Genomic DNA, 11,490 nt, shown 5'->3' with positions numbered 1-11,490 from the left:
ACAGCCAGATAGTCCGTAGCTAGGGTAGGCTAGGAGAACAAAAGCAAGAGTACGTATGTAGCTGGTCATATGCATCTGCATTCTCCGCCGGTACAAAAAGGTGGGCGGCGTGAAGCACATCTAACATGTCCAGTGTTTGGCATTGCCGGTGGGGCTGGTTTAGGAAGTATGCAAATGCATTTGCCTTTAGGACCACATATAGGTTCTAGTGATGGACATGGAAAGTCTCTGCAGTCACCGATGAAAGAACAAGACTTTTCCTTCCTGGCTTCTGCTCCTGGCAGTATTGAGAAGAATGGTACACCTGCATATATGCACACAATGTTTTGTTATTGACCACTCACTATTATTATCTACTACAAACATAAATTTCTCTCACAACAGTCAACAAGATGAAGAAAGAGAAATGGTGAGAAAAACTCACAAGATGCAATGACCAAGAAGAGGACACAGCTCATAGCAATCTTCTCCATATTTTCTGATTGTGTGAGTCGACCTGGGATCAATGTGTATTTCTTTGTCTGCTTTGCAGTACAGTGAGAGCCCATCTTGGTTATATTTATAGGGGTTGAAACATATGGCAACAAACATAAATTTTAAAATTAATAAGTATCAAATTAATTTCTCATTTACGTTTTTTCCTATTGTGACTATTTCGTTACTTATTAGTTATTTGCGTAAACGAAAAGGAAATTAATGACCCAATTTAGGAGAAATTATTGTGTGTAGCGGTTACGACACTGGACATTGCTGAATGTTATAACGTTTCAATGTCATTAACCACATTAAATGACGTGGAAGCCCAGCTGGAAAATCATTCAAAATAATAGGAAAAAATAACTAAAGGTAAACGATGTTAGAATTAAACTCTTAACTCTAAAAAAAATAAAACACGACACACATAGAACTCTTCATCTAAGTTTACAAACCCTAAAAAAAATATATCTAAAGTATCTACGGAGCTATACTTGATTAACTTTTATTCTTGAGGTCAGCTGCAGGTTGCCTGCATGCAAGTAGCGGTATATTCTTGCCATGACCATTATATTGATCAAGGTAAAAAGAATAATCAATTTTCATTCATAGTTGAGTTGTACTTTGCGAACCTAAGAACTTTCATTGAGCCTTGAATGATTGTCTGGGTTTGAGAAATCATCTGCAAATCTGAGGGAAAAAGCAATGCAAACTCCTCCAAGGCAAAATCTTTTGTGATCTAAGGGACTCACAACATTGGATTTTCCTTCAGAGATCTTTGTGCCCTTTTCAAAGGTGTGAAATTTTTCTATCCTTCAGATCTCCATTGTTAGTTTTCATATATTTATTTGAATTTCTCTCTGATTTTATTTGGGTTCCATGACTTTCATCTTATTTCACTTGTTGGTTTTTTCGATTATCGGGAAATAATAAGAAATGAACCCTAAAATTAGGGTTTTGGTTGAGGGCAATTTTGAGAGCAATTCTGATGATTCTTCAATAATTTTTATCAGATTCTTTGGATATGGCTGATCAATTTAATAAATTAGGGTGGTCATGCTATTTAATTTTTCAAAATATTATTAAACTATTGTCGTAGAAGGCTCTGTTCGTTGGGCTGCGGGTGGTAAAACCCCATTGTCTGAGATCCTCTCTTCCCACCACAAATTCAAACAAAATTGGAAGAGTGGGAAATTTCTTTCACTTCTTACAGTGGCTGGCACACGGAATCACATGAATTTGGGTTGCAGCCCCTTCAGTCACTGTTTACACCTGTGTTGATGGAGGATAACAAAATATTGTGATTTTAGTTTAAGGGGTAAATGTGTAATTTTGCTACTTAGGGTTGATGGAGGATAAAAACCTAACTCCAAAAATTCATTTTCATTTTCTCCAAACCCCAAACCAGCTGTGCCCTCTCTTCTCTCTCTCATCTCTTTGTCTGTGATCGGCAAAGAGAGCCATTTGAGTGGCTTTGTACGATTTATGTTTCTTCTGATATTGCTGTATGTATGTTTTCTGCAGACCAACGGCAAAGAGAGCCAAGACAGAAGATTGTGAAGAAGGGCAAGGATCCATATGATTTATGTATCTTTTGATATTGCTATATGTACGAGTTATGTATCTTCTAATATAAGTGTAAGTAGCAAGCTGATTTTGATTCAATGAAATTCACATTTCTAGTTGCTTCTATCTGATTAATAATGGATGAGTTAGAATCTACATTTTCTGTCATGGAGGTCCATATTGGGGCAGGTCCTTGTATAATTGAACTGTAAACATTTGCTACATGATCTCCTTTTTAACTGCAATTGCCAGATGATCCATATTAAGTTGTGGAAGGTGTGAACGTCCAGTGCAAATAGCACTGGAATTAGCATCAAAATCATTTGCCAATTTAACCATTATATAATTCAAACCCACTCTTGTAAAAAATTGGTTGAAAAAGGCATTTTGATTAACACCAACACAGCAATGTACATTTCCATCAATGGTGATCCCATATTAGCATATTTGCAACATTGGTGGAGCCACAAGTTGTCAGCAGTGAAAGACAGTTCTTGTCTCCAAACTCCACCATTCCAAAAAAAGGGTTTGCTTAGCCACTTTGCCACCCCATTCTGAACAACCATCAGCTTAATGGTGACTGCAGGGTGACAATTGCTAAATCACTACCATTGATAGTGACTGCTGCATCAATAGCTAACAGAAAATAATAGTGAAGATAAAGGGATAATGTTGTAGTACATGAACTTTTATTCTTGAGGTCAGCTGCAGGTTGCCTGCATGCAAGTAGCAGTATATTCTTGCCATGACCATCGATCAAGGTAAAAAGAATATTCAATTTTTATTCATATTTTGTTTTAATTAAATAGCTTCTATAGTTATTGATGTTATTTAATTGAAATTTATTTTACACAATTGTCTCTTTGAATACTCATAAACGATGTTGATCAATTTAAATAGCATAACACGTCCACTATTTGCTGAAATTCAGGATATGGAACAAGAGCAAGACTACTGTTGCTTTTCCCTGATTATTTGAACAAGAATTTTGTTGAACTTTATGTAATCAAATCAATTAGGACTACTGTACTGTTACTTTCCCCTTTTTTTTTCTGCTTAATTTTTATTGTATTGTTGTTCTGTTCTATGCTTATATGCCTGTATTTGACAACAGTAGAGACTTTTTAATAGGTTTTTATGGCCACTAAGACTTTTTCATAGTTAAATCTACTTGAATACTTAAAAAAAGACTTGATTATATTAAACCTTGTAGTTGTGAAGTTCGCAAGCTCTTGAAACCACTCATATTCATATGTTTATTAACCCACTCATATTCATATGTATATTAAAAGTTATGTGTCCGCCTTGAAAACCGAAATTTATAAAGGGAAGAACTACACTCATACGGTCATCATACCAGTTTCTGTAACAATATAAACAAAATGCCATTATGTTTGACCCAACAGCTAAGGTTGTTTTTCAGTTGGGGTAACAAAAACTTTAATGGTACGTTTTGCTTTTGTGTATTTTCTTTGCTGGTGTCATCCCCCCACAATAGTTTTGTCTTTGCCTATGGACTTCTATGAAGCTTTTTTTCTAAACAGTTAAAAAAAAAAAAAAAACAGACGTCAATTAATTAGTGTACAACAAGACTTTATCTATGCTTTCCATAGCACTAAGACCCTTAAATAAGCCTACTGTTCTATATAAATTATTGTATTTGCATAATTAAGTCATATTTATTACTCCGGCCTCTTGATTTATTTTAGTTTTTGTACATATTATTTATTTTTTATATATTTATTCTTGGTTTCATATAAAGTGATGTTGTATATTTAAATCATTTTTGTACAAATAGTTATTGATGTGGAAGGTGATGAAGAAAATGTTACAAAAAATAGTGAGGAAGAAGATTCATTAATGATTCTAAATCATCCGGAAAGTTCTTACGAAGATTTGCTCGGAAAGATTGTATCTAGTGAAGACGAAGCTTTTAATCTCTATATATAATGATTATGCTATTAGAACTGGTTTTAGTTTGTGGAATGGACAAAAGAGATACAGTAAGAATATTTTGCAACAAATTAATTATATGTGTTCAAAAGAAGGTTTTTGACCAGATAGTGATCCTTTGGAAGTGAAGATGGCAAATAAACTAGAGACAAGAACAGGTTGCAAAGCTAGAATTAGATTTACATTACAAGATGATGGTACGTGGAAAGTTTCTTACTTTCATCATGAACACAACCACGAGTTTGCTAAGCCAGCTAATGGAGACAGTTTTTAAGATCAAATAGAAAGATCTCAGAAGCTCATGTCGATGTGATTAAAACTATGGTTGGTGCAAGTATAAGGACAACAAATACATATTCATATTTAGCAAAAGAAGTTGGGGGATCTTAGATTGTTGGGTTTACGAAGAGAGATTGTTACAATCTTGTTAATAAGGAGAAAAATATTATGATTGAAGCAGTTGATGCTCAAAGCTTGATTGATCTTTTCAAGCACAAGCAAGTTGAAGATCCTATGTTCTTTTGCACAGTGCAAGTGGATCAAGAAAATCGAATGACAAATTTTTTTTGGAGGGATGGAAGGTCAAGAATTGATTATGAAGCTTTTGGAGATGTAGTAGCATTTGACTCTACGTATCGAACCAATAGATACAATATAATTTGTGCTCCTTTTGTGGGAGTTAACAACCATTGGAATAATGTGTTGTTTGGTTCTGCTTTTTCATTAGATGAGACGACCAATACATTTATTTGGTTGTTCAAAACATTCTTAGAATCAATGGGAAGTCAGAAGCCTAAGACTATTTTTACAGACCAAGCTTAGGCAATGTCAAATGCCATTGGGATGGTTTTTCATGGGGTATGTCACCGTTTATGCATGTGGCACATATTACTAAATGCAGTAAAAAATTTGAAAAGTCACTTTGGAAACCCTGAGTTTAAAACTATGTTCAACAAGTGTCTTTATGGGTGTGAGACAGAATTGGAATTTCAGTTTGCTTGGGATGAATTAATTACAATGTTTAACCTTGCAGCGAACAAATGGTTGGAGGCACTATATAACACTATATAACCTTGGAAACCATGGAACGTACTAATCCATGCAGTGTTAGGCTTGTCGGGGATCAACAACATTAGCGCAGTAAACGCACCTTAGATAGGCTAAGATGATGGATATATACGATGAAAGCATAAATTGAAGGGGAATGGGAGGCCTTCAAATGGTATGGTACGTAGGAAAGTAATTGGTGTTCAATTTATGTACGTTTTCGCTTAACCTTTGGATGAGAATAGTGACTACTGCGAAAGAGACATAAAATAAAACTCTCGCGATTTGAAGTGATCGAGGTTGTTTTGGTCACATGTCATTATTGAGTGACATAGCAACACAGTTAAATATGATATGTCTTACTGTCTAGCTAATTTTTGTTTTTCATATACATCATCATCTTTAACTAAACTTTTCTAGCTAGCACTACTATGTAACAAAGCTGCAACTTCTCCAGTTATTTTACGGCGAGATAGGCGGCGTGTGACGGCGACTTCACCTTGGTAAACCCCAACATTGAGCTGCCTAAGACTCCATTACGGGTGTGTGTGTGTGTGTGTGTTTGTATAGCTTATTTAATTAATTTATACAGGGTACAAATGTATACTTTTAATTAATTTATGTGTTTTTTGCAGCCTATCACTGAGCCACCAGCTCTTGCCCACCACCGAGCCCATCCTCCACCTTGACTCACGATTGATCCACCAACTTAGGTAAAGGAATAAAAGATTGTTTTCTTTTCCTGGTTTTTGGTGGTTTGATTTTTGTTTTCTGTTATTCTTCCACTAGTATTTGTTATATGTGGTGGTTATGAGTTCCGTATGCTTCTATTATTTAACCTTTATCCTAAATTGGTGTGTTTTGTATAAAGCTATTGTTTTCTCTATTTTTTGTGCAGGTGCTTTGGAACTCCCAATTACATGTGTCATGACTAATGATGTGCTTAATTGCAAATATCCCTTTGTGGTTTCTAACATGATATTTTTCCTCCAGCTATGTTGTCTTCTATTTATATTGTATTTTTCTCATGGCTGAAATGGTTGATTGTTCACCAAGTGTTGCATATATGGGATGTCTGCTCATTACTCTGCTTTTAAAGCTTTTGTGTCTTGCAACTGCATGGTGTGCTTGGGGGAGCTAAAGCATTTGAGCTTGCAGCCAAATTTTGCATGTGCCAGGCTTCATTCCGGCCTTTACATGAAACCAGTTTTAACTTGGCTCTCAGCCATTGTGTTTTAGACCCTAGCTAGCTTAGCTGTATAGGTAGCTAGCTCTATTACTAGTGCAACATTCCTTAGGCTACCTTATAGTATTCTTGTTGTTAGCTGTGCCTTTGTTCTTTGTGGTGATCCACGTTGTGCAAGCCTAGTGTCTAATATGTAATTCATCTAAAACACATTTAGCTACTTCTTTAATCTGTTTCATTTTTTCTTCTTAATTATCCTTTCTGCTTTGCCTATATATCTGTCTTCATGTACTGCTTGGTTAAAATTTGCACTGAGATCATATTGCTTTTTCAGTATCGTCCATTGCTTTCATACAAGTTGAGGCACAACTACTGATATGGGATCTTAATTTTTGTCTTTAATTTTTTTTCGGGTGAAGATTTATTATTGATTTCAACTGCTGCACTTGGCTGTTGATTTCAGTTCCAGGTATATGTTGATTTCAGTTTCTTTTTTTCTTTCTTTGAAAGTACCCAATTTTCATGAATATAACTGTAATGTTGGCCTCTTATTAGCCGATTACTGTTGAATTGTGAAGTAATAAACATAGATGTTGCATCCGGAAGGATTCATAGTGATTTGTAGTAATTTGTTTTCTCATTTGAAGGATTCAGTGATTTATTAAACCATGCATTGGGTGCTTTTAGTCCAAAAATTTCTGCATATCAGATGAGGTAAAATGGCTGTGGAAATATATTATATATAGTATATTCTCTGTCTTGTTTATTTATGTGTACACACAGGATGGGTTTAATAGTTTTCAGCTGGTTCTAGAAAGAATTTAGCAGCCACAAGTAGTAGTACATGGTACGGCTAAACCTTAATTGCAACTTTAACAAAGAAACTACCATGATTTTTTTTTTTTTCTTTCCATATAGATACTTTCTAATTTATGAATGTTGGTTTCTCTTTCTCTTTATTTTATATCTTGGGCTGCTATTTGAACATGAATTTAAAGTATATAGGTGGTTCATGCAGATGCTTAACTTTTAGGACATTTATTGGTGCATATCATTTTCTTCAATTAATGTCTATCAAAACAGATATGTACCATTTGATTAGCTGCAGGTATAGCAGATTATGCTTTAAGTTTCAGTTTGTTATCTAGTATGTTATGATCAATTAGCGTTTTCATGTGAGAAACATATAGCTCTTTGTCATTTATATATAGGACAATTGCAGAAAAGAAAAAAAGAAACAAGGAACCTTTTGTAAGATACATGTATAACTATATATATAATGCATTTTTATAGTGTTTTAATTCTTTGAATGCTAGTATTTATTGTACATTTTAGCTGCTGCCTTTTTTAAGATGCTAACATTGTTTCATGTGTTACTTGTTAGATATGACATCCTCATAAATGGGAGAAGTCTACTTGTGTTGACTCTGAGGTATCTTCTTTGACATCTATGTTATGTTATTTATTAGATTTTAATATTTTCTAGGTACCTAGCCATTAAAGTGTTGAGTCTTTGATTGATAGTATTGGTAGAGTGCTCATCTTAGTTAATGTACCAATACAAGTCCCAAACGAGTAATTTTTCAAAAAATTTCACAAAATTAGAAATGGGTTGGTTTCTGGATGGACCTATACAGATGTTTTTGTTGTAGTGGCCGGCATTTTGAAATCTGACCCTTGAAACAAAACCTTTGCCCCCTTAACCTTTTGTGTTATGCATCATGGCTTGAAATGGTCAGGATGATTAGTAGACATGATCAGTGTCTCTATAAACTTTATGCTTAGTTTATTGCACATCTATCCTTGGATTTCTTCTGAAAACGCACATGATCAGTGTCTCAATAAACTTTATGCGTAGTTTATGTTAATTGGCCACTGATCTTTTGTTTCTTCCCTTTGTTCATTTCATATAATAGACTTGTATTTTTTGGGATCTCCAATAATAAGTGTATACATGAATTATTTGTATCATTTATTTTTTATTTTACTCTGATTTTTTTTTCTCTTTTATATTTATAAAGAGAATGATTATTCCCTTTTTTTCTATTTCAGTTCAGTTTTAGTCATTAACTTTTATGTTTCTAAATGTAGATTAGAAGATAGTGAAAGACATCATTTGGCATAATGGCTGGTGAAGCACAGAATTATGAGGAAAGAAAGGATCAGAACAGAGGATTAACTTGTTTGGCTAAGTCATACCAAATTTGATGGTTTTTTTTACCTTTTTTTTTTTTTTTTGTAATTGAGATACATTTTATATCTTCGTTTGAATACAATTTATATCTTCTAATAATAAATAACTTACAAGTTTTGTTGGATATTGTACTGTAATGGGTACTTTGAATTTTATTGGTGCTTGGAATATGAAATATATGAGAATAGAAGATTTTATACTTACACAAATTTCAGGGCATTTCAAATTACAGGCATAATTGTATGTTCAATTCATTGATATTCCTTTTAGATAAAAAAAAAAAAAAAAAAAATTGATATCTACCATACATTCTAATTCACTTTTTTAAACTTGAAATAATAAACAATATTCGTTTTGGTCTAAAAACTGTAATTTTATGATGCTTTTGCTTTCAAATTTTTTTTTAGACTTGATATTTATACTTTGATTATATATCATATTTTCTTTCAGACCTGATATATAAACAATGGTTATATTGTAGATATTAGAAATACTAAAAAAATTGATATTCATTATATCTTTAGGACATCGGACAACTAATATCTAAAATACATTAGATATCACCACTCGAAATATCAGACGGAAACCCCATTAGATATCTATTGACGTTTTTCTTGTAGTGTACTGTGAATACATATTTAATATCTATTGATTTATTTGAACAAATTTATTTTATATATACTTTTATTGCAATTCTGAAATTATTTGTGAAATAATTTGAGTCCACACAATTGTATCCGAGAGAAGATAGATTATCCAAACTAGTTTATGAATTTTCTGAGTTAACTCATTAAGATTTAATAGTAATTTTTGTGTCTGACTAGTAGATATCTCATATAAGCAGAAGTCATGGCCCGAAACCATGGTCTATGGAATAGCATCCACTAATCCTTGCAGTGTTAGGTTTAGGCTTGTAATTGTGGGGAATCAACAGTAATGCACTACACACCTGAGAACGCCAAGATCATGGATATGGTAACACCATACAAGGTGGATGGGTTGCCTTGAAATGGCTTGTATGGTCGGAATTGGTATTCATGAGGCAGTTTGATTGAGGTTATTTTCAACCTCGATCCGCTGAGTGATATGGAATGGTGGTGATATGTGAGCCGATTATATCCTCTTCGTTTATAAACATGAATTAATTTAGCCAAATTACTTTGTTCAATACTTCAATGTTAACTACATGTCCACTAATATATCTTGACATACAAGAAAAATTTAGTTAATAATTGACCAGAAACAAAGAGAAAAAAAAAAAATCAACACATGTCTTAACTTGTGATGATTTATTTATAAGGAGAAATGGTTCCTTGTTTGGAGTTCCTTATAGTTGTTCACAATTTGTCCCTCAAATATTTGAGCAACTTTGGGATACATTAATTAGAGATTTAAATGTTGATGACGCAACACGGTTAACATGATACATATGCAATTACTAAATAATCGATGAAGAAAACAATCTCAAGTGAAAATTTCTCCATATCTTTTAGAGTGTCTCTGGCTATCAGAACTTCTATGTTAATAAGGTTCAATTTGCACATATTAGGCCATCATTTTCATGCTAGTAATTTGGTAAATTTTTTTTTTTTTTTTTTTTTTTTTTGCAGTCAAGGAAGATTGGGTTGAGGATCTCTACCCTTGACCTTACCTATAAAGTTTAGTCTCAAACAAAACCATATATATATTATTGAAGAATTCATTGTGTGAATTATTTAATATATTGTTTGAAGAAAGACTAAAACCAAACATAGCTACATGTTTTACTACACAATATTTTTGTTGCTGCACCTAACTAGCTAGCTAGGCTAAGAGAACAAAACTAAGAGCATGTAGCATGAAGTTCAAGGCCAGTTCATGCATTTGCATTCACCATTAACGCATTCGAGCTTTTCCAATGGCAATGGACATGAAATTCATATGCAACCAGGCTATTTGAAACATTTTTTTGGCTTCTTGTTTGTGGGAAAATCCACATCTATCCGAACAGCCAATCACGGCTCGACACGTGGCTGGTCAACACCCACCTCGGAGTTGACTCTCTATGTTCAAACTTTGACCTCCACATCATCACTGATCAGCATTTCCTCTGCCAGCTCAGACCGAGTTTCTACGCCGGGCCCACCATGTTCGGTCCGAGCCGAACCGATGATCTTCCAAGGGATCGAGTATCCATCTTTCCACGGTCATCCCGGCTCGGCTCGGCTCGGCTCGACACAGGGGATGATCTCCATCCGAGTTCTGGCGTCGACCAGTTAGGGCTCGGGGAGACCCCCGTTTACTGGACCGGCTCGGTCTGGAATCCCATTTCTGATCCGACCACACATGGACTTCATGTCTACGCATAAGAAACATGTGTTCGTATCGGCTCGGCTCGGCTCTCCGCCGCCATTCCCGGGAAGATCATGCTGGGACGAACCGCCACACTTAAATGCACCTGACAAAAATCTTCTGACAGATAGAATATCCAGTCTGCATTCATGACTACTGGGGCAGTTTGCCTGAACCTTCCAACCTTGCATTTAATAGGGCATTCAATGCAGCATTGAATGCTGAGGAAGTAAGCAGCTGAGCATGCAACTAGGTCTGACCAGGTGCGTGGGTCTCCGGCAACCATTCATTCACATGCAGGTAACTTATTCATTAAGTCTTCCTTTGCCTATATAAGGCACCATATATGCACAAAATGATCTATCTAAAAATCTACCCACAAACACTTACACAAAAATTCCCACTCACCAAAGAGCTTACCCAACTTGCTGAGAATAATCCAGAACATTTGCCTTGTTCTTCCTATTCTCCCAAGTTCATCCTCTGTTCTTCCTCATCCACCATCAAACACCATCACTGATTTCATCATCGGAGCGTGTTTGGCTGGTACCACACCGGTCCATCTCCTGTGATCTTGTTTCTTTTGCAGGAAGATCTCAACCAACATCCACTTCATCACCCAGCAAAGCATCTGATCAGCCAGATCAGCTATTCTAAGTTGTTGCATCTACCTTACGAGAATTTGCATCAACACTTCTTGTCAGATTGTTTCTGGTCTATGTATATGCATTCGCCATCG

At 34.9% G+C, this 11,490-nt stretch overlaps 1 long non-coding RNA gene across 1 annotated transcript; it reads left to right on the top strand.

Annotated features, from left to right (window-relative positions):
* The first annotated feature begins 5,440 nt into the window (after nucleotides 1-5,440).
* Nucleotides 5,441-7,426, top strand: LOC147291728 (uncharacterized). Its single transcript, XR_015121407.1, has 3 exons — nucleotides 5,441-5,543; nucleotides 5,676-5,753; nucleotides 5,939-7,426. It is a non-coding gene; the product is annotated as an uncharacterized LOC147291728 (long non-coding RNA).
* The last annotated feature ends 4,064 nt before the right edge of the window (nucleotides 7,427-11,490 follow it).

Source organism: Dryas octopetala, chromosome 3, assembly GCF_963921425.1.
Source record: "Dryas octopetala chromosome 3, drDryOcto1.1, whole genome shotgun sequence".
Taxonomy (NCBI): Eukaryota; Viridiplantae; Streptophyta; class Magnoliopsida; order Rosales; family Rosaceae; genus Dryas; species Dryas octopetala.
This window is presented reverse-complemented; position numbering and strand designations above follow the sequence as displayed.